The 22,994-nt window shown below is 51.9% G+C and overlaps 1 long non-coding RNA gene across 1 annotated transcript in view; it reads left to right on the top strand.

Annotated features, from left to right (window-relative positions):
• Window positions 1-22,994, top strand: part of LOC134739096 (uncharacterized) — a 74,348-nt gene that overhangs the window by 45,915 nt on the left and 5,439 nt on the right. The window contains exon 2 of the long non-coding RNA XR_010125596.1: window positions 11,880-11,995. This is a non-coding gene — a long non-coding RNA (uncharacterized LOC134739096). The remainder of the gene's footprint in view (window positions 1-11,879; window positions 11,996-22,994) is intronic.

The raw sequence follows: 22,994 nt of genomic DNA, 5'->3' as shown, positions 1-22,994 counted from the left end.
CCTAACATGATTCCTCTAAGGCTCCTCCTGGACTCCTGGCCACTGTGGCTGTTGTCCATATCATCAGGAATGAAGCCCGAGCAAGTAATTGAGGCCAGGGCATCTGGTTGTAAGCACTGGCTTTGTCGCTTACTAATGGGTGATCTTGAGCAAGTTGGTTAAGCTCTATAAACCCCAAGTTGCTCATCTATAAATGAAACAGTCATAAACCCTCCATCCACAAAGTTACTGAGAGGGTCAAGGAAGATAACAAGGATGAAACTACGTGAATGATAGGGAAAATTATTATTAAATAGCAACTTGGCTGGGGCTTCTAGATTCTGGTTTTGGCCCTGCCCTTCTCCTAGGGTAAATCCCTTCCCTTCTCTGCACATTCTGAATAGTGGGGTTAAAAGAGTCTCTGTGTTTGGCCAAGTCTGACAGTGAACAATGAGATGATCGTGGTGGGAAAAGCAGGCGATGGGAACTGCTGGAAAGTCCACACAAGGCCAACAGACAGCAGCAGCTAGCGCTGAATGATGAAAGGAAGTGACCCCATGTGTGTGGCCGTGGGCGGTCCAAGATTCTGGCAGCCCTGGGCTTACGCAGGGAGGCCCCAGCTGATTGGCCTCAGTTTCCTGAGCAGCTCCGGGGTGAAGCCCACCCCTGAGCGCCAGGGCAAAGCTGGGGCAGGGCCACTTGGAGTGGGAGGGGCAGGCCAGGCAGACATTATGTCATCCGTGCATGTATAAACCACAGGCCCACCCTCCCAGGGCCCCAGCAGCCCTTATGCTCTCTGGCCAGGATCTCTGAGTTCCTTGCTGTGTCCCCAACCCTTCACATTCCAGGCTCCCAAGGAACTGAGCTGGGACCTTCTGGGCTTCAGTCCAAGCAGCTAGTTCTAATTACCCCACCCCCTCATCCCCCAGGAATAAACAATATAGCCTTAAACGAGGGCCACTGCTCAGCCTTGAGGAAAACACTGGGCCACGGTGAATGTTTCTTTCTTTATACCCACACTTTGTTCCAAGATAGAACCTGAAGGAGCTGTATTTATTCTCATTCTCCTGTCCCCTCCCTGGACTTCCAGGCACTTTGAGTTTCACTTGCTCACATTCACAAGACCCTCTGGGATAGTAGAGGGGACAGGTTTTGAATCAGAAACGTGGGGGTTTGATTCCAGCTCTGCCTCCTTAGTAACTGGCAAGTCTCCCAGTCTCTTGGAGCCTTAGTTTCCTTGTCTATAGAATGGGGCCTATAATATGGACTCACTGGGTTGCTGTGAAGGTGATTCGACTTGGGGCATGTCAGGTGGCTATGCACAGTAGGTGCACCTGAGATGACCTTCCGCTCTCCTTTACCTTTCCATTACACCAGGATTCTCAGACTTCAGAACCACAGGAGGGTTATTAAAGCTCAGATCGCGGGGCCCCACCACCACCAAAGCCTCCGATTCAGATCCTGAGGTTTGCATTTCTAACAGGCTCCCAGGCCTGCTGCTGCAGCTGCTCCAGGAGCCACACTTTGAGAACCATTGCCTTAGAAACTCCTGACCTCAAGTGATCCCCCTGCCTCGGCCTCCCAAAGTGCAGGGATTACAGGTGTGAGGCAACGCGCCGGCCCCAGGTAGTTTTTTGTTTTTTTTTTTGAGACGGAGTTTCGCTCTTGTTGCCCAGGCTGGAGTGCAATGGCACGATCTTGGCTCACCGCAACCTCCGCCTCCCGGGTTCAAGCGATTCTCCTGCCTCAGCCTCCCAAGTAGCTGGGATTACAGGCATGTACCACCACGCCAGGCTAATTTTGTATTTGTAGTAGAGACGGGGTTTCTCCACATTGAGGCTGGTCTCGAACACGTGACCTCAGGTGATCCACCTGCCTCGGCCTCCCAAAGTTCTGGGATTACAGGCATGAGCCACTGCGCCTGGCCAGTTTTTTGTTTTTTTGAGAAGGAGTTTCACTCTTGTTGCCCAGGCCGGAGTGCAATGGCGCGATCTTGGCTCACTGCAACCTCTGCCTCCTTGTTTCAAGTGATTCTCCTGTCTCAGCCTCCCGAGTAGCTGGAATTATAGACATGCGCCACCACACCCAGCTAATTTTGTATTTTTAGTACAGGCAGGGTTTCACCGTGTTGTTCAGACTGGTCTAGAACTCCTGACCTCAGGCGATCCACTCTCCTCGGCCTCCCAAAATGCAGGTGTTGTTTTTTGTGTTTGTCTTTGTTTTTTGTTTTGTTTTGTTTTTTGTTTTAAGACAGAGTCTTGCTCCGTCGCCAGGCTAGAGTGCAATGGCATGATCTCGGCTCACTACAACCTCTTCCTCCCTGGTTCAAGCGATTCTCCTGCCTCAGCCTCCCGAGTAGCTGGGACTACAGGAGCGTGCCACCACGCCCAGCTAATTTTTGTATTTTTAGTAGAGATGGGGTTTTACCATGTTGGCCAGGATGGTCTCGATCTCTTGACCTTGTGATCCACCCGGCTTGGCCTCCCAAAGTACTGGGATTACAAGCATGAGCCACTGCCCCCGGCCGGTAGTTTTTTTTAATAGCTTTATTGATATATAATTTACATACCATAAAATTCACCCATTTTCAATGTACAGTTTAATGAGTTTTAGTAAATGTAGAGAGTTGTATAACCATCACCAAAATCCAGTTTTAGAACATTCCCATTATCCTAAAAACTTCCCTCTGGCCCATTTGCAGTCAACTCTCATCTCCACTCCAACCTGCAGGCAACCCCTATTCTGCATTCTGGCTCTATGTTTCACCATTTCTAGGAATGTCACATATATTGACTCATACAAGGTGTGGGCTGTTGTGTCTGGCATTTTTCAGAGAGGTTCATCCATGCATGAGTATCAGCATGTCATCAGTAGCTCACTCCTTTCTACTGCTGAGTAGCTTTCCATTGCATGGATATACCATAGTTTATTCACTCACCAGTGACAGACATTTGAGCTGTTTCCAGGTTTTTTTTTCCCAGTTTTTTTTGTTTTTTTTTGTTTTTTTTTTTTGAGACAAAGTCTCACTCTGTCACCCAGGCTGGAGTGCAGTGGTGCAATCTCGGCTCACTGTAACCTCCGCCTCCTGGGTTCAAGAAATTCTTCTGCCTCAGCCTCCATAGTAGCTGGGGTTACAAGCGCGCACCACCACGCCTGGCTAATTTTTGTATTTTGTTTTTAGTGGCGATGGGGTTTCACTATTAACTCCTGACCTCGTGATCTGCCCACCTCGGCCTCCCAAAGTGCTAGGATTACAGGCATGAGCCACCACGCCCGGCCTTTCTGTTTTTTATTTTATTTTATTTTATTTTATTTTATTTTATTTTATTTTATTTTATTTTGAGGCAGAGCCTGTCTTTGTCACTCAGGCTGGAGTGCAGTGTCATGAATTTAGCTCACTGCAGCCTCTGTCTCCCAGGCTCAAGTGACCCTCCTGCCTCAGCCTCCCAAGTAGCTGGGACTACAGCACATGACACATGCCCAGCTAATTTTTGTATTTTTAGTAGAGACAGGGTTTCCTCATGTTGCCCAGGCTTGTCTTAAACTCCTGGGCTCAAGCAATTTGCCCACCTCAGCCTCCCAAAGTACTGAGATTACAGGTGTGAGCCACTGTACCCGGCCTGTTTCTAGTTTTATGAGTAAAGCTGCTATGACCATTCATGTACAAGCTTTTGTGGGAGCATTGTGCTTTTTTATTTTATTTTATTTTTTTGAGATGGAGTTTCACTCTTGTTACCCAGGCTGGAGTGCAATGGCACGATCTCGGATAACCGCAACCTCTGCCTCTTGGGTTCAAAGGATTCTCCTGCCTCAACCTCCCGAGTAGCTGGGATTATAGGCATGCGCCAACATGCCTGGCTAATTTTGTATTTTTTTTTCTTGAGACGGAGTTTCGCTCTTGTTGCTCAGGCTGGAGTGCAATGGTGAGATCTTGGCTCACTGCAACCTCCGCCTCCCGGGTTCAAGCAATTCTCCTGCCTCAGCCTCCCAAGTAGCTGGTATTACAGGCGTGAGCCACCGCGCCTGGCCTAATTTTGTATTTTTAATAGAAACGAGGTTTCTCCATGTTGGTCAGGCTGGTCTCAAACTCCCAACCTCAGGTGATCCACCTGCCTCGGGCTCCCAAAGTGCTGGGATTACAGGCATGAGCCACTGTGCCTGGCCTATTTTTTATTTTTGAGATGGAGTCTTGCTCTGTTGCCCAGGCTAGAGTGCAGTGGCACAATCTCGGCTCATTGCAACCTCCACCTCTCGGGTTCAAGTGATTCTCCTGCCTCAGCCTCTGGAGTAGCTGGGACTACAGGCACACACCACCACGCCCAGGTGATGTTTTGTATTTTAGTAGAGGCGGGCTTTCACTGTGTTGCCTTGGCTGGTCTTGAACTCCAGAGCTCAAGCAATCCGCCTACCTCGGCCTCCCAAAGTGCTAGGATTACGTGCGTGAGCCACCGTGCCCGGCCTATTATTATTATTACTATTATTATTATTTTGAGACGTAGTTTTGCTCTTGTTGCCCAGGCTGGAGTGCAGTGGTGTGATCTCAGCTCACTGCAACCTCCACCTCCAGGTTTAAGCAATTCTCCTGCCTCAGCCTCCCAAGTAGCTGGGACCACAGGTGCACACCACTACGGCTGGCTAATTTTTTGCATTTTTAGTAGAGGCAGGGATTCACCATATTGGCCAGGCTGGTCTCGGACTCCTGACCTCAAGTGATGCGCCCACCTTGGCCTCCCAAAGTGCTGGTATTACAGGCGTGAGCCACTGCACCCAGCCTTTAAATGCTTTTTTTTTTTTTTTTTTGAGAAGGAGTTTTTCTCTTGTTGCCCAAGCTGGAGTGCAATGGCGCAATCTTGGCTCACTACAACCTCCGCCTCTGGGCTTCAAGCGACTCTCCTGCCTCAGCCTCCTGAGTAGCTGGGATTACAGGCATGTGCCACCATGCCCATCTAATTTTGTATTTTTAGTAGAGACAGGGTTTCCCCATGTTGGTCAGGCTGGTCTCAAACTACTGACCTCAGGTGATCCACCTGCCTCGGCCTCCCAAAGTGCTGGTATTACAGGCTTGAGCCACCGTGCCCGGCCTCTTTAAATGCTATTTTTAAGAGTAAATCCTGGCCAGGCGTGGTGGCTCATGCCTGTAATCCCAGCACTTTGGGAGGCCAAGGCCGGTGGATCATAAGGTCAGGAGTTCAAGACCAGCCTGGCCAAGATGGTGAAACTCTGTCTCTACTAAAAATACAAAAATTAGCCGGGTGTGGTGGTGGCCCCTGTAATCCCAGCTACTTGGGAGGCTGAGGCAGAGAATTGCTTGAATCTGGGAGGCGGAGATTGCAGTGAGCCGAGATCCTGCCACTATACTCCAGCCTGGGTGACAGAGCGAGACTGTCTCAAATCAAAAAAAAGAGTAAATCCTAATTTACCAACCCACCCCTTCCCACTCCGTAGTGAGTGCAGCCCGCTCTGTTGGCGGTATGAGACAAGAGATAATTCCAAAAGACTTAACGGGAGCCCCCAGCCTCCCACCAGCAGCTCACCAGTTGAGATCAAACTCAGACCTCTCCCAGGCCCTGCCATCCCATAGCCTCACCTCACCCACTGTCATTTCCCTCCCCTACATTACCCCAAATGTTATGCCTTGATTTAGAGCAGGCGATTAGAGGGTTTTGCCCTCAGTTAAATTAAACTTCTCAAAGCAGCCAGTAGGGAAGAGAATGAAAACAGGATTGACCCAGATCTCTTCAAAATCCTGGGGCTTTTCATCAATCCTGAGCATCAGTAGGCCTGGGATGTTCTCATGGAGGAGGCACTGTCTGGTCCAAAACTAGTGTCTTCTCTGTGTGTACAGCTAGTCCGCAGCAAACTCAGGACCCAACACTGGCCTTCTACCACAAACCACCCAATTCTTTGCTGCTTTTTTGCTCCCCTGGCTTGGCAGACTTCGTGTCTAAAACGCCTAGACTCTGCTTCTCATATCTCGGGCACATCCTAGCTGCTGTCTGGGAAAGTATTGTTCTTGTTCCCCTTCTGAGCCCTTTCATCTGCCACATGGCAAGGCAGTCAAAGCTGTATTCTCTCTAAATACACAGTCACTTGCAAGGGCCTGAAAGAGTCCATAGAGCAAAGGCTGCCTATCCATAACCCTTTGCTCCAAGCCAGGAGCCAGTTTCTCTCTCCAGTTTCAATGACCCTCTCCCATGTCCAGGCAGTTTCTGGGCTTAAATAATAGCCCATGCCATTTGGTGGAGGAGGTTCTGGCTTCAGAATCCAAATGTCTGGGTTGTGTTCCTGGGGCAGCAGGGACCTCAGGCTCTTTTTTTTTTTTTTTTTTTTGAGATGGAGTCTTGCTCTGTACCCCAGGCTGGAGTGCAGTGGTGTGATCTCGGCTCACTGCAACCTCTGTCTCCTGGATTCAAGCAATTCTCCTGCCTCAGCCTCCTGAGTAGCTGGGATTACAGGCATGCACCACCACATTCTGCTAATTTTTGTATTTTTAGTAGAGACAAGGTTTCACTATGTTGACCAGGCTGGTCTCAAACTCCTGACCTCAGGTGATCTGCCTGCCTTGGCCTCCCAAAGTGCTGGGATTACAGGCATGAGCCACCACGCCTGGCCCACGTTTTATTTTTCATAAAACATTTCCTGAGTGTCTACTATTCATTCTTTCATCCATTGGTTTGTTCATTCATCCATTCAACAGAAATTTCAAGTGCCAACAGTGTGCCACAAACTGTGAAATGCACTAGAAAACAAAAAAGGGAAAAATTTGTGGCCAGGAACAGTGGCTCATGCCCGTAATACCAACATTTTGGGAGGCTGCAGCAGGTGGATCACATGAGGCCAGGAGTTAGAGACTAGCCTGGCCAAAATGGTGAAACACCGTCTCTACTAAAAATTAAAATATTATCCAGGCATGGTGGCGGGCACCTGTAATCCTAGCTACTTGGGAGGCTGAGGCAGGAGAATTGCTTGAACCTGGGAGGTAGAGGCTGCAGTAAGCCAAGATTTTGCCATCACACTCCAGCCTGGGAGACAAGAGTAAAACTTCCTCTCAAAAAAAAAATATAAGTACCTATATATAGATATCTATATTTATATATATTTATATATCTATCATATATTTATATATCTATCTCATATATATATATATTATGTATATATGAGACAGAGTCTTGCTCCGTTGCCAGGCTGGAGTGCTTGTGGCATGATCTTGGCTCACTACAACCTCCACCTCCCAGGTTCAGGCAATTCTCCTGCCTCAGCCTCCCGAGTAGCTGGGACTACAGACACCTGCCACCACGCCTGGCTAATTTTTGTATTTTTAGTAGAGACAGGGTTTCACCATGTTGACCAGGATCGTCTCAATCTCCTGACTACGTGATCCCCCTGCCTTGGCCTCCCAAAGTGCTTGGATTACAGGCATGAGGCACCGTGCCTAGCCCCAGATATATATTTTTTTTAGTTAGCTGAGCATGGTAGTGTGTACCTGTAGTCCTCAGCATAGGAAAGGCTACAGGTTTTATATATATAACAGAAAACAGAGACTTTGGGATGTCGTGATTCACCCAAGGTACCAACTAAAAAGTTGCACAACCAGACTCAAATTCAAGTCTCCTGATGTTAAATTCAGTTCATTTTATGGGACACCTCATTGCCAGACGGACGGGGTAATTAATAAATGAGTAAGACAGGGCCCCTCCCTGCAAGTCTCCACAACTGATGTTTCCCGAACACTGGACACCTCCCCTCATTGTAGCCTTTTTCTTGATGCCCTATAAGAAGTACTTGTTTTTATGACTGCCATCTTTCCTTCTGGGATTCTGGAAGGCAGAGGCAGTTCTGACTCAGCTCCATGTTCTAGGAGCCTGCCCAGAACAAGGTATAGCAACTGAATGACGCCAATGTCCGTCTGGGTTCTTAGCTCCAACAATGGCGCAGGGCTCAGGGCACAGATGCTACCCCAGCTATACAGAGGCTGGGAAAGTGGAGGTCTGGCTTCTGTTTGGGGGAGGCAGGACTCAGAGTGGGAGAGTCTCCAGCTAAAAAGAGTGTTCAAAGGCTCTGCAAGGCCAAAGAGAATACCAGGCTGTGTCCTGGCCTGAATCTGGGTGGGTGAGGAGATCTATATACATTTAGCTCTAACTGAAAGCTAGATTAAGGAGGCCGGGCGCGGTAGCTCATGCCTGTAATCCCAGCACTTTGGGAGGGCGGATCACGTGGTCAGGAGTTCAAGACCAGCCTGGCCAATATAGTGAAACCCCATCTCTACTAAAAATACAAAAATTAGCCGGGCATGGTGGAGCACGCCTGTAGTCCCAGCTACTTGGGAAGTTGAGGCAGGAGAATCACTTGAACCCGGGAAGCAGCGGTTGTGGTGAGCCGAGATCGTGCCACTGCACTCCAGCCTGGGGAACAGAGGGAGACTCTGTCTCAAAAAAAAAAGAGAGAAAAACAAACAAACAAAAAGCTAGATTAAGGAATCCTCCCAGCAGGGTCTCAACATCCCTGTGGAGGCTTAGAGCCAGGTTCAAGACTTCCGATGGCCAGACCAGGCGCGGTGGCTCACGCCTGTAATCCCAGCACTTTGGGAGGCCGAGGTGGGTGGATCACGAGGTCAGGAGATTGAGACCATCCTGGCGAACAAGATCAAACCCTGTCTCTACTAGAAATACAAAAAATTAGCCGGGTGTGGTGGCGGGCGCCTGTAGTCCCAGCTACTCAGGAGGCTGAGGCAGGAGAGGCGTGAACCCAGGAGGCGGAGCTTGCAGTGAGCCGAGATCACGCCACTGCACTCCAGCCTGGGCGACAGAGGGAGACTTCGTCAGAGGGAGACTTAGGATGGCCAAAGCTGCTCCAAGAGATTATTGGCCAAGAAGGCCTTTGAGCTGGACCTGGCCAGATAGCCTTGCCCTGCACAGGCATGGAGACACGCAGCCTCTGGGCCATGCCACGCCTAGGTGTGTGGGCAGGGTTCGCTGGGAACCACAATACTTAGGAGCAAAATGTGGCTCCTTCCTGGCCGCCAACTTGAGGAGGGGTCATCAAACATGATGTTGAGCCTTCCAACAAACAGGGCCCAGCTGAACTGTGTGACACTCTGATACCCTGACAAATGCTCAACTCCTCTGCCAACCTCAGTTTTTCTAAGGTCAACTCTACAGAGAACAGAAAGAGCCAGAGATGTCGGGAAAAAAAATGAGAGAAATTATGGGTTAAAATATAATCTAAAATAATCATGGCCAGGCGCGGTGGCTCACTCCTGTAATCCAGCACTTCGGGAGGCCAAAGAGGGCAGATCACGAGGCCAGAAGTTCGAGACCAGCCTGGCCAATATAGTGAAACCCTGTCTCTACTAAAAACACAAAAAAATAGCTGGGTGTGGTGACGGGTGTCCATAATCCCAGCTACTCAGGAGGCTGAGGCAGGAGAATCTCTTGAACCCAGGAGGTGGAGGTAGGAGTGAGCCGAGATCACACCATTGCACTCCAGCCCAGTCAATAGTGCAAGACTCCATCTCAAAAATAATAATAATAAAAAAAATATAGGCCGGGCTTGGTGGTTCACACCTGTAATCTCAACTCACTGGGAGGCAGAGGTAGGATTGCTTGAGGCCAGAAGTTCAAGATCAGCCTGGGCAGCATAGCAAGACTACATCTCTGGCCAGGCGTGGTGGCTCACGCCTGTAATCCCAGCAGTTTGGGAGGCTGAGGCAGGCAGATCACGAGGTCAGGAGTTCAAGACCAGCCTGACCTACATGGTGAAACCCCATCTCTACTAAAAATACAAAAATTAGCTGGGCACAGTGGTGCGTGCCTGTAATCCCAGCTACTTGGGAGGCTGAGGCAGGAGAATCACTTGAACCAAGGAGGCGGAGGTCATCCGTGGTTGAGAGCCACTACTGTCTCTTTGTTTTTTTTTTTTTTGAGATGGAGTCTCGCTCTGTCGCCCAGGCTGGAGCACAGTGGTGCGATCTTGGCTCACTGCAAGCTCCACCTCCCGGGTTCATGCCATTCTCCTGCCTCAGCCTCTGAGTAGCTGGGACTACAGGCGCCCACCACCACGCCCAGCTAATTTTTTGTATTTTTAGTAAAGCCGGGGTTTCACCGTGTTAGCCAGGATGGTCTCGATCTCCTGACCTCGTGATCCGCCGCCTCAGCCTCCCAAAGTGCTGGGATTACAGGCATTAGCCACCACACCCGGCCCATCTCTTTTTCTTTTAATTAAAATTTAAAAATTAAAAAATAATAATCATATGGACAAAGCCCGAGAGAGCAGAGGAAGGAATAATTAACACTGCCCAGGGGAGTCTGAAGAAGCTTTGGAGGAGGATTGAACTGAGAGAAAAAGATTGGCAGGAGTTTGTTGTGCAAAGAAGGGGAGGGACAGGTGTTTCACCGGAGGGAGCAGCATGTTCAGGGACACACAGCTGTGAACAGGCAAATTGTTGAGGAACGCTGAGAAGTTTGGCTGGACCTGAGGACGAACAGGCAGGCAGGAAGTGAGGCAGGAAAGGCCAGTGAGCAAAACGGAACATGAGACCTTGCTGTGACCTTCAGACAATCTAAACTGCTTGAGAGGTTGAGAAGCTTTGCATTTGGAAGGGAAATTAGCATTTGTGCTGAGAAATAAAGCCGTGCATGGAGCGACAACTCTGTGTCCAGAGCTTTACAAGCATTTGCTCTACATCACAATAAAGTGTGTATTTCACAGACAGGGACACAGAGCTATGGTCTTTCTGCAGTGCAAGCTCTCTGCGAGCAGGGAACACGACCCCAGCATAGCCCTACCAGCTCCTTTGAGGGTGAGGACACCCTCACTTGGGAAGAAGCAAGTTGGAGCTTTATTTTATTTATTTATTTATTATTATTATTATTATTACTATTGAGACAGGGTCTCACTCTGTCACCCAGGCTGTAGTTCAGTGGCGTGATCTTGGCTCACTGCAGCCTCCACCTCCCAGGCTCTGGTGATCCTCCCACCTCAGCCTCCCTGGTAGCTGGGACTACAGGCATGAGCCACAATGCCTGGTTAATTTTTTGTATTTTTTGTAGAGATGGGTTTGCACTATGTTGCCCAGACTGGTCTCAAACTCCAGAGCTCAAGTGATCTCCTGGCCAGCACTGTGGGAGGCTGAGGTAGGAGGATTGCCTGAGTTTGGGGAAGTTGAGGCTGCAGTGAGATCATGCCACTGCACACCAGCCTGGGCAACAGTGTGACACCCCATATGAAAAAAACAAAAAAACTGTTGGATGAAGTTTTCTGTAAATATTACTAGTTGTTTTAGTTGTCTCTTGGCTTTGGCCAACACCCTTGGGAAGTATCTCCCAGACTGTCTGTGGTTCACCAAAGTCATGTGGAAAAGGAAGGGGCTCCATTCACTCACTTCCATAGTGATGCCCAGGGTGAGAGTGCTCCATAGAGCACTCCCCCGACAGGCAGGCTGCTGAGGGAAGACTTCCTGGAGGGCAAGAGGCCTAGATGACCCAACTAGGAAGAGAGGGAGAAGTGGAGGGGTAGAGCGGGAGGTGAGCTCAGGAATGAGGGCAGGGTCTGGTGGAGGCCGCTTGGAGAGGCCACTCAGAGGGAAGAATACCTGCTCCTGGCTCTGCCTGTCACCTCTTGGTTCCTTGTTTCCTCATCTGCCTCAGTAGGCTTCTCTGACCTGGTGTTGGGCAGTGGGAGAGGGTGGAGGAACCACCTTCGCCTCAGCCAGAGTATGGGCCAGGTCCTCTGTGGGGGCAGCAGCTTCATGGCTTAGCCTTAGCTGATTATGGTGGCCTCGCCGTGCCTGTCTGTCCATCTGGAAAATGGGCTCAATAATGGTATCTGCCTCATAGGGTTTCACGAGGACTCGAGGGAGATGACTTTTGCTGCTGTCTTGATTTCGTCTGTTGTTTTTGTAGTTACACGGAGGATAACAGATGAATCAGACACTGAACCTGCCCAATCCTATGTGCTGGACTCATCATAATCATGCCTGGGACTTTTGAGAACTTACTGGAACTGTGCTACGTACCCTGTATGTATTAAGTCATTTAATTTCCTTCCTTCTTTCCTTCCTTCTTTCCTTCCTTCCTTCCTTCCTTCCTCCCTCCCTCCCTCCCTCCTTTCCTCCCTTCCTTCCTTCCTTCCTTCCTCCCTTCCTTCCTTCCTCCCTCCCTCCCTCCTTTCCTCTCTTCCTTCCTTCCTTCCTTCCTTCCTCCCTCCCTCCCTCCTTTCCTCCCTTCCTTCCTTCCTTCCTTCCTCCCTCCCTCCCTCCTTTCCTCCCTTCCTTCCTTCCTTCCTTCCTTCCTTCCTCCCTCCCTCCCTCCCTCCTTTCCTCCCTTCCTTCCTTCCTTCCTTCCTTCCTTTCTTTCAGAGGGAGTCTCTCTCTGTCGCCCAGGCTGGAGTGCAGTGGCACGATCTCAGCTCACTGCAACCTCCACCTCCCGGGTTCAAGCGATTCTCCTGCCTCAGCCTCCCAAGTAGCTGGGATTACAGGTATATGCCACCATGCCCAGCTTATTTTTGTATTTTTAGTAGAGATGGGGTTTCACCATATTGGACAGGCTGGTCTAAGTCATTTAATTTTCAAACCACCCTGCTATTTATCCACACTTTACAGATAATGAATCTGAAGTTTTCATCCACCCATCCCCTCCTCCGCTCAGGCGCTCACCAAATCTTATGCTCATGAGGTTCTCAGTAGCCTGTGCTTTGGGGCAGCCCAAACTTCTTAGCACACCCGGCCCTCCTGACCCAGCCAGATGTCTGGGCAGGCCTCGGAGCTCCCAGACCAGTCACCGCACCCTGTTTCAGCCACACCTGGCCACCTTCCCTCCCCCGCTGGGTAGCTTGGCAGCTGCCAAGGCTCCTCATTCTTCCTTCTGCACACCCAGCTGTTTGGGCCCTGGCAAATGCCACGCAGGTGAGGTGCCTCAGCTTCCATCGGCCCTGCTACCCTTGCCCTCGAGGTGCAGCATAGGCGTGGGGTGGGAGCAGGGGAGAGACAGGGTGTCTCCCAAGCTCAGGAGAGCTGAGACTAGACTGCAGCTGAATCACAGCATTAACCCATCTAGAACCAGGGCTCAGGAGAACAAAAATGCCTGTGCATGGCCAGCTGGATCGAGGGAGAGACATGATGCCCAAGAACCTGAGTACCCAGGAGGTGCCCTCTGCCCAGATGCGGGGACAATTTCTCTCACTCATCAAACTTAGATCAAGTGGCCCCAATCTCTTCCTTCATTCTCAACTATTGGTTCAGGACCCATCATGAGGTCAGGAAGGAGAGGGAAAGCAGGGTCTTCCTGCCATAAATTAGTACATTAAGTCTTTCTTTCTTTCTTTCTTTCTTTTTTTTTTTTTGACAGAGTCTCACTCCATCGCCCAGGCTGGAGTGCAGTGGCACCATCTCGACTCACTGCAACCTCCACCTCCAGGGTTCAAGTGATTCTCCTGCCTCAGCCTCCCGAGTAGCTGGGATTTCAGGCGCCCAGCACCACGCCTAGCTAATTTTTTTATTTTTTAGTAGAGACAGGGTTTCGCCATGTTGGCCAGACTGGTCTCGAGCTCCTGGCCTCAAGTGATCCACCTGCCTCAGCCTCCCAAAGTGCTGAGATTACAGGTGTGAGCCCCTGCGCCCGGCCAGAAATTAAGTCTCATAGAAATTCAATGTCGGGCTGGTGTGGTGGCTTGTGCCTGTAATCCCAGCATTTTGGGAGGACGAGGAGGGTGGATCACCTTTAGTCTCTACTAAAAATACAAAAATTAGCTAGGCGTGGTGGCCCATGGCTGTAATTCCAGTTACTCGGGAGGCTGAGGCAAGAAGAATCTCTTGAATCTGGGAGGCAGAGGTTACAGTGAACCGAGACCACGCCACCGCACTCCAGCCTGGGTGACAAGAGCGAAACTCCATCTCAAAAAAAAAAAAAAAAGAAAGAAAGAAAGAAGAAGAAATTTAATGTTGGTGTCACCAAGAGATTGCTTCTGGGCTCAGTAAATTGAAGCCCACATTTGGAACTGAAGGCCAGAGGTGAGCAACTTGTCCCAGTGCTCAGCAAGGCGGCCGATGCCAAGCCAGCACCCTTCCCACCGTTCTGTGCTGCTTTGTGTTAGAGGAAGGAAATGTCCTGTGTGAATGTACTTTTAACAGAAAGAGAAGACAAAAATAGCCAAAGAATGCTATAAAGGACCCTGAAAATAATCTCCCATTTGTTCAGGGACCACTGAGTTCCTTGGTGGGGTGGACCCAGTGTCCTGCAGAAAGGAGACAATGGCTCAGGCCTTCAAGGATTTTCTTCCCTCCAGACTCACTCCTGTGGGGCTCTTTCCATCGGGGCTCAGGCCTGGGAGTGTTTTCTCACCCCATTATTCCTGGAAACTCCACCTATCACACAATTTCCCTGTCTCACTCACCATTCTGCAGCCAGAGGCAGGGCTTGACAGTGAGGTAGGTGGGGCCAGAGCAGAGGCTTCATGTTTGGTGGCAGTAGGAGTTACCAGGCTAAGGCCTGGAAAGTCCAACACAGAGCTCTGTCCCTGTCACTAACTCTGAAGCTCGCGCTCGGTGGCTCCCTGAAATTGCCCTTTCCAACTTCCCACCAGTCAGCCTACTCTCCACCTCCCTGAGAAGCAAGCTCAGCAGCCTGTCTCTTGAGAAGGTGACTTGAAAGTGGGAGAAAGTCAAGAAAGAGTCTAGGCCACCAGACGTGGTGGCTCACGCCTGTGATCCCAGCACTTTGGGAGGCCGAGGTGGTCAAATCACCTGAGTTCAGGAGTTCGAGACCAGCCTGACCAACATGGAGAAACCCCATCTCTACTAAAAATACAAAATTAGCCAGGTGTGGTGGCGCATACCTGTAATCTCAGCTACACAGGAGGCTGAGGCAGGAAAATCGCTTGAACCTGGGAGGTGGAGGTTGCAGTGAGCCAAGATTGCACCACTGCACTCCAGCCTGGGTGACAGAGTGAGTCTCAAAAAAAAAAAAAAGAAGGAAAAGAAAAAGAGTCTAGCCTTAGAACCTGAAGCCCAAACATCTACTTCCGTCTCTGCTGTTTGTTAACTGAGTACCGGAAGCAACTCACCCACCTCCATGAGCATGAGTGTTTGCATCCATAAAACGAGGGTGAATTCCATCCTGTGAGAATCAAATGAAAATGGCCACATAGAATAGAAAACAGCATCCCCAAAATTAGTCCTCAGAAACTTAAGTCCAATGAGATACTCCATGGAGAAAAGGCTCCATGGGCAAATAGGTTTGGAAAATGCTCTGTCGTCTCTTGAAATTCATGATGCATGCTGGCAGGCCAAGGGCTCTGAGAAACCCTGCAATAAAGAAACTAGGTGAAAATTGTTTAACAACAGGTGCGCACCACCATACCCAGCTAATTTTTTGTATTTTTAGTACAGACAGGGTTTCTCCATGTTGCCCAGACTGGTCTTGAACTCTTGGCCTCAAGTGATTCTCCTGCCTTGGCCTCCCAAAGAGCTAGAATTACAGGCGTAAGCCACCGTGCCTGGCCATATCACCATATCATGCCATTTATATAAGCGATTTGAGCGTCTGTGGATTTTGATATCAACGGGGGTCCTGGAACCAACTCCCCACAGATACCAAGGGACAACTGTATTATTCAAATATATCTAAGTTATTCTAACATATGTTTTTTTTTTTTTTTTCCTTTTTTTTTTGAGACGGAGTCTCGCTCTGTAGCCCAGGCTGGAGTGCAGTGGAGCGATCTCAGGTTACTGCAAGCTCCGCCTCCCGGGTTCACGCCATTCTCCTGCCTCAGCCTCTGAGTAGCTGGGACTATAGGCGCCCGCCACCACGCCTGGCTAATTTTTTGTACTTTTAGGAGAGATGGGGTTTCACTGTGTTAGCCAGGATGATCTCGATCTCCTGACCTCGTGATCCACCTGCCTCGGCCTCCCAAAGTGCTGAGATTACAGGCGTGGGCCACCGTGCCCGGCCTCTAATGTATGTTTTATGCTGCTATAACCGAATACATGAGACTGTAATTTATTTACATTTATTTAAAATAGAGACAGGGGTCTCACTATGTTGCTCAGGCTGCTCTTGAAATCCTGGGCTCAAGCAATCGTCCTGCCTCAGCCTCCCAAAGCACTGGGATTGCAGGTGTGAGCTACCATGCCCAGCTGAGACTATTATTTATTTATTTATTTATTTATTTAAATTTTCAATTTTTTTGTGGGTACATAATAGGTGTATATATTTACAAGGTACATGAAATGTTTTGATACAGGCATGCAATGTGAAATAAGTGCATCATGGGGAATAGAGTGCCCATCCCCTCAAGCATGAGACATTTTTTTTTTTTTTTGAGATGGAGTCTCACTCTGTCGCCCAGGCTGGAGTGCAATGGTGTGATCTTGGCTCACTCCACCCCCCGGGTTCAAGTGATTCTCCTGCCTTAGCTTCCCAAGTAGCTGGGATTACAGGCGCCCGCCACCACACCTGGCTAATTTTTGTATTTTTACTAGAGATGGGGTTTTGCCATTTTTTTTTTTTTTTAGATGGGGTTTTGCTTTTTTTTTTTTTTTTTTTTTTTTTTTTTTTTTAAATTTATGAAGTATTTATTGATCGTTCTTGGGTGTTTCTCGGAGAGGGGGATATGGGAGGGTCATAGGATAATAGTGGAGAGAAGGTCAGGAGATAAACATGAACAAAGGTCTCTGGTTTTCCTAGGCAGAGGTCCCTGCGGCCTTCTGCAGTGTTTGTGCCCCTGGGTACTTCAGATTAGGGAGTGGTGATGACTCTTAAAGGGCATGCTGCCTTCAAGCATCTGTTTAACAAAGCACATCTTGCACCGCCCTTAATCCATTTAACCCTAAGTTGACACAGCATATGTTTCAGAGAGCATGGGGCTGGGGGAAAGGCCATAGATCAACAGCACCCCAAGGCAGAAGAATTTCTCCTAGTCAGAACAAAATGGAGTCTCCTATGCCCACCCCATTCTACACAGACACAGCAACAATCTGATCTCTCCTTCCTTTCCCCACACTTCCTCCCCTTCTCTTCAACAAAACCGCCATCGTCCTCATGGCCCGCTCCCGATGGTCGCTGTCTCTTTGGAGCTGTTGGGTACACCTCCCAGACAGGGCAGCCGGGCAGAGGCGCTCCTCACGTCCCAGACAGGGCGGCCGGGCAGAGGCGCTCCTCGCTTCCCAGACGGGGCCGCCCGGGCAGAGGCGCTCCTCTCCTCCCAGACGGGGCGGCCGGGCAGAGGCGCTCCTCACTTCCCCGATGGGGCCGCCCGGGCAGAGGCGCTCCTCGTTTCCCAGAAGGGGCCGCCCGGGCAGAGGCGCTCCTCGCTTCCCAGACGGGGCTGCCCGGGCAGAGGTGCTCCTCACTTCCCAGACAGGGCCGCCCGGGCAGAGGCGCTCCTCACTTCCTCCCAGACCGGGTGGCAGCCGGGCAGAGGTGCTCCTCACCTCCCAGACGGGGCGGCCGGGCAGAGGCGCTCCTCACCTCCCAGAGGGGGCGGCCGGGCAGAGGCGCTCCTCACCTCCCAGAGGGGGCGGCCGGGCAGAGGCGCTCCTCACTTCCCAGACGGTGTGGCGGCTGGGCAGAGGCGCTCCTCCCTTCCCAGATGGGGCAGCCAGGCAGAGGCGCTCCCCACTTCCTCCCAGACGGGGTGGCGGCCAGGCAGAGGCGCTCCTCACTTCCCAGAGGGGGCGGCCGGGCAGAGGTGCTCCTCATCTCCCAGACGGGGCAGCCGGGCAGAGGTGCTCCACACTTCCTCCCAGACGGGGTGACGGCCGGGCAGAGGCACTCCTCACCTCCCAGACGGGGCGGCCGGGCAGAGGCGCTCCTCACCTCCCAGACGGAGTGGTCAGGCAGAGGCGCTCCTCACTTCCCATATGGGGTGGCGGCCGGGCAGAGGCGCTCCTCACTTCCCAGATGGGGCAGCCGGGCAGAGGCGCTCCTCACTTCCTCCCAGATGGGGTGGCGGCCAGGCAGAGGCACTCCTCACCTCCCAGACGGGGCGGCCGGGCAGAGGTGCTCCTCATCTCCCAGACGGGGCAGCCGGGCAGAGGTGCTCCTCACTTCCTCCCAGACGGGGTGGCAGCCGGACAGAGGCACTCCTCACCTCCCAGACGGGGCGGCCGGGCAGAGGCGCTCCTCACTTCCCATACGGGGTGGCAGCCGGGCAGAGGCGCTCCTCACTTCCTCCCAGACGGGGTGGCAGCCAGGCAGAGGCGCTCCTCACTTCCCAGACGGGGTGGCCGGGCAGAGGCGCTCCTCACTACCCAGACGGGGTGGCCAGGCAGAGGACTCCTCACCTCCCAGACGGGGCGGCCGGGCAGAGGCGCTCCTCGCTTCCCATACGGGGTGGCAGCCGGGCAGAGGCGCTCCTCACTTCCCAGATGGGGCAGCCGGGCAGAGGCGCTCCTCACTTCCTCCCAGACGGGGTGGCGGCCGGGCAGAGGTGCTCCTCACTTCCTCCCAGACGGGGTGGCGGCCGGGCAGAGGCGCTCCTCCCTTCCCAGACGGAGTGGCCAGGCAGAGGCGCTCCTCACCTCCCAGAGTGGGCGGCCGGGCAGAGGCGCTCCTCACTTCCCAGAGTGGGCGGCCGGGCAGAGGCGCTCCTCACTTCCTCCCAGACGGGGTGGCGGCCAGGCAGAGGCGCTCCTCACCTCCCAGACGGGGCGGCCGGGCAGAGGCACTCCTCACCTCCCAGAGTGGGCGGCCGGGCAGAGGCGCTCCTCACTTCCCATAGGGGGTGGCAGCCGGGCAGAGGCGCTCCTCACTTCCCAGATGGGGCAGCTGGGCAGAGATGCTCCTCACTTCCTCCCAGATGGGGTGGCGGCCAGGCAGAGGCGCTCCTCACCTCCCTGACGGGGCGGCCGGGCAGAGGCACTCCTCACCTTCCAGAGTGGGCGGCCGGGCAGAGGCGCTCCTCACTTCCCAGAGTGGGCGGCCGGGCAGAGGCGCTCCTCACTTCCCAGAGTGGGCGGCCGGGCAGAGGCGCTCCTCACTTCCCATAGGGGGTGGCAGCCGGGCAGAGGCGCTCCTCACTTCCCAGATGGGGCAGCTGGGCAGAGGTGCTCCTCCCTTCCTCCCAGACCGGGTGGCGGCCAGGCAGAGGTGCTCCTCACTTCCCAGGCGGGGCGGCCGGGCAGAGGCACTCCTCACCTCCCAGACGGGGCGGCTGGGCAGAGGCGCTCCTCACCTCCCAGAAGGGGCGGCTGGGCAGAGGCGCTCCTCACCTCCCAGAAGGAGTGGCTGGGCAGAGGCGCTCCTCACTTCCCACATGGGGTGGTAGCCGGGCAGAGGCGCTCCTCACTTCCCAGACGGGGTGGCGGCCAGGCAGAGGCGCTCCTTACTTCCCAGATGGGGCAACCGGGCAGAGGCGCTCCTCACTTCCTCCCAGACGGGGTGGCGGCCAGGCAGAGGCGCTCCTCACCTCCCAGACGGGGCGGCCGGGCAGAGGTGCTCCTCATCTCCCAGACGGGGCAGCCGGGCAGAGGCGCTCCTCACTTCCTCCCAGACGGGGTGGCAGCCGGGCAGAGGTGCTCCTCACATCCCAGACGATGGGCGGCCGGGCAGAGGCGCTCCTCACTTCCCAGATAGGGCGGCCGGGCAGACGGGCTCCTCACATCCCAGACGATGGGCGGCCAGGCAGAGACGCTCCTCACTTCCTAGACGGGGTGGCGGCGGGGCAGAGGCTGTAATCTTAGCACTTTAAGAGGCCAAGGCAGGAGGCTGGTAGGTGGAGGTTGCAGCGAGCCGAGATCACACCACTTCACTCCAGCCTGAGCACCATTGAGCGTTGAGTTAGCGAGACTCCGTCTGCAATCCCAGCACCTCGGGAGGCCGAGGCAGGCAGATCACTAGAGGCCAGGAGCTGGAGACCAGCCCGGTCAACACGGGGGGTTTCGCTTTTTGTTGCCGAGGCTAGAGTGCAATGGCACAATCTCGGCTCACTGCAACCTCCACCTCCCAGGTTCAAGGGATTCTCCTGTCTCAGCCTCCCCAGTAGCTGGGATTACAGGTGCCCGCCACCATGTCCGGCTAATTGTTGTATTTTTAGTAGAGATGGGGTTTCACCATGCTGGCCAGGCTGGTCTTGAACTCCTGACCTCAGGTGATCCGCCAGCCTCGGCCTCCCAAAGTGCTGGGATTACAGGCGTGAGCCACCACGCCCGGCCTTTTTTTTTTTTTTTCAGTAGAGATGGGGGTTTCACCATGTTGGCCAGGCTGGTCTCAAACTCCTGACCTCAGGTGATCCACTCAACTCGACCTCCCAAAGTGCTGGGATTACAGGTGTGAGCCACTGTGCCCAGCCAAGACTATAATTTATAAAGAAAATAAATTTATTGGCCAGGCACGGTGGCTCATGCCTGTTCCCAGCACTTTGGGAGGCTGAGGCGGGCGGATCATGAGGTCAGGAGATCGGGGCCATCCTGGCTAACACGGTGAAACCCCATCTCTACTAAAAATACAACAAATTAGCCGGGTGTGGTGGCAGCCTCAGCTACTCAGGAGGCTGAGGCAGGAGAATGGCGTGAACCCGGGAGGCGGAGGTTGTGGTGAGCTGAGATCCCGCCACTGCACTCCAGCCTGGGTGACAGAGCGAGACTATGTCTCAAAAAAAAAAAAGAAAGAAAAGAAATTTATTTCCTACACCTCCTGAGGCTGGGAAGTTTAAGAGCATGGCGCCAGCACCTTGGAGAGGGTCATCCCGTGGGAGAATGGCAGAAGATGGAAGCCAGTGCAGAAGACAGAAGAAATCAGCTGAACTCGCTTTGAGAACAAACCCAGTCTCGAGATAACTAACCCACTCCCATGATAAGAGCATTAATCCATTCATGAAGGCAGAGTCATCATGACCTAATCATCTCCTAAAGGCTTCATGTCAATTAAATCTCATGAGTTTCAGAGGGGACAAGAATTCAAACCATAGCAATACCTAAATATAGATAAAGGCCAGGACACCCTAGGGTGTGCCTGTAGTCCCAGCTATTAGGGAGGCTAAGGCAGAGGGGTGTCTTAAGTCTGGGAATTTGAGACCAGCCTGGGCAACATAGTGAGACTCCATCTCTAAAAAAAAATAATAGGCCGGGCACTGTGGCTCACACTTGTAATCCCAGCACTTTTTGGGAGGCTGAGGTGGGTGGATCACAAGGTCAGGAGATCGAGACCATGGTGAAACCCTGTCTCTACTAAAAATACAAAAAATTAGCCAGGCGTGGTGGCAGGTGCCTGTAGTCCCAGCTACTTGGAGAGGCTGAGGCAGGAGAATGGCGTGAATCCAGGAGGCAGAGCTTGCAGTGAGCCGAGATCACACCACTGCACTCCAGCCTGGGCGACAGAGTGAGACCCCATCTCAAAAAATAATAATAATAATAATAAACATAAATAAATATAGATGCACACATCCATATCCATATACATTATGTATATTTATGCATGCATAGAAAAGGTCTAGAAGGTACGCCCCTAACTTAATAGGGGCTATCTTTTCAGAGGGACATGGGATTAGGAAGGGTGAGAGTACAGTGAGGCTTGCAGTATTTCCATGTTGCCTTAGTCTTCCACTGTTGCTGTTGAGCAGCAGCTATGTGTTGTCTCTGTGTCGGTCCTCTGGCCTTCTGTTCAGCATGCGCTTTGGTATCCTGCATCTTTGGTATACTGTCCTCGTTACATACCCAAATGTGGATTTCTTCTTATTTACTCTGCTTGGGATTCATGGGATTTCTTGATTTTGGGGATTTAAGGTGTTCATCAGGTATTCTTTCTTTAAAAAGTTCCTTTCTTGGCAGGTGCTGTGGCTCACACCTGTAATCCCAGCACCTTGGGAGGCTGAGGCAGGCAGATCACGCAGTCAAGAGATCGAGACCATCCTAGTCAACATGGTGAAACCCCATCTTTACTAAAAATGCAAAAATTAGCTGGGCATGGTGGCGCATGCCTATAATCCCAGCTACTCGGAAGGCTGAGGCAGGCGAATAGCTTGAACCTGGGAGGTGGAGGTTGAGCTGAGATCGTGCCACTGCACTCCAGCCTGGGTGATGGAGTGAGACTCCATCTAAAAAATAAAAAAGAAAAAAAAAAAGCCTTTCTTGGCCGGGCATGGTAGCTCACGCCTGTAATCCCAGCACTTTGGGAGGCTGAGGAAGGCGGATCACCCGAAGTCAGGAGTTCAAGACCAGCCTGGCCAACAAGGTAAAACCCCGTCTCTACTAAAAATACAAAAATTAGCCGGGTTTGGTGGCACATGCCTTAATCCCAGCTACTTGGGAGGCTGAGGCAAGAGAAAGACTTGAACCCTGGAGGTGGAGGTTGTAGTGAGCCAAGATCGTGCCACTGCACTCCAGCCTGGGCAATAGAGTGAGACTCCATCTCAGAAAAACAAAAACAAAAACAAAAATTGCCTTTCTTCTATTCTTTCTTTTCTTTCCTTCTGGGACTCAAATTTGATATAGTTAGATTTTCTCAGTATGTTCTGTCTCTTTCCACCTATTTCATGGTTTCCTAAGTGTCATAAGTATGTATCTCATTCCATTCCAAATAATCTTCTAACACATTTCTCCAGCATATTAGCTCTCTCTCCAGTTGGATTTAATAATTCTTTTTTTTTTTTTTTTGAGATGGAGTTTCACTCCTGTTGCCCAGGCTGGAGTGCAGTGGTGTGATCTCTGCTCACCGCAACCTCCGCCTCCCAGGTTCAAGCAATTCTCCTGCCTCAGCCTTCTGAGTAGCTGGGATTACAGGCATGCACCACCACGCCCGGCTAATTTTGTATTTTTAGTAGAGACGGGGATTCTCCATGTTGGTCAGGTTGGTCTCAAACTCCCAACCTCAGGTGATCCACTCATCTCGGCCTCCCAAAGTGCTGGGATTACAGGTGTGAGCCACCGTGCCTGGGCCAGTTGGATTTAATTCTAAACTGTAGTTTATCCCATCGAGTTTTACATTCCTTTTTTCCATACGGAATCTCTCTCTGTCACCCAAGCTGGAGTGCAGTGGCGCGATCTCAGCTCACTGCAACTTCTGCTTCCCAAGTTCAAGTGA

This window comes from Pongo pygmaeus, chromosome 2, assembly GCF_028885625.2.
Source record: "Pongo pygmaeus isolate AG05252 chromosome 2, NHGRI_mPonPyg2-v2.0_pri, whole genome shotgun sequence".
NCBI classification, from domain to species: Eukaryota; Metazoa; Chordata; class Mammalia; order Primates; family Hominidae; genus Pongo; species Pongo pygmaeus.
This window is presented reverse-complemented; position numbering and strand designations above follow the sequence as displayed.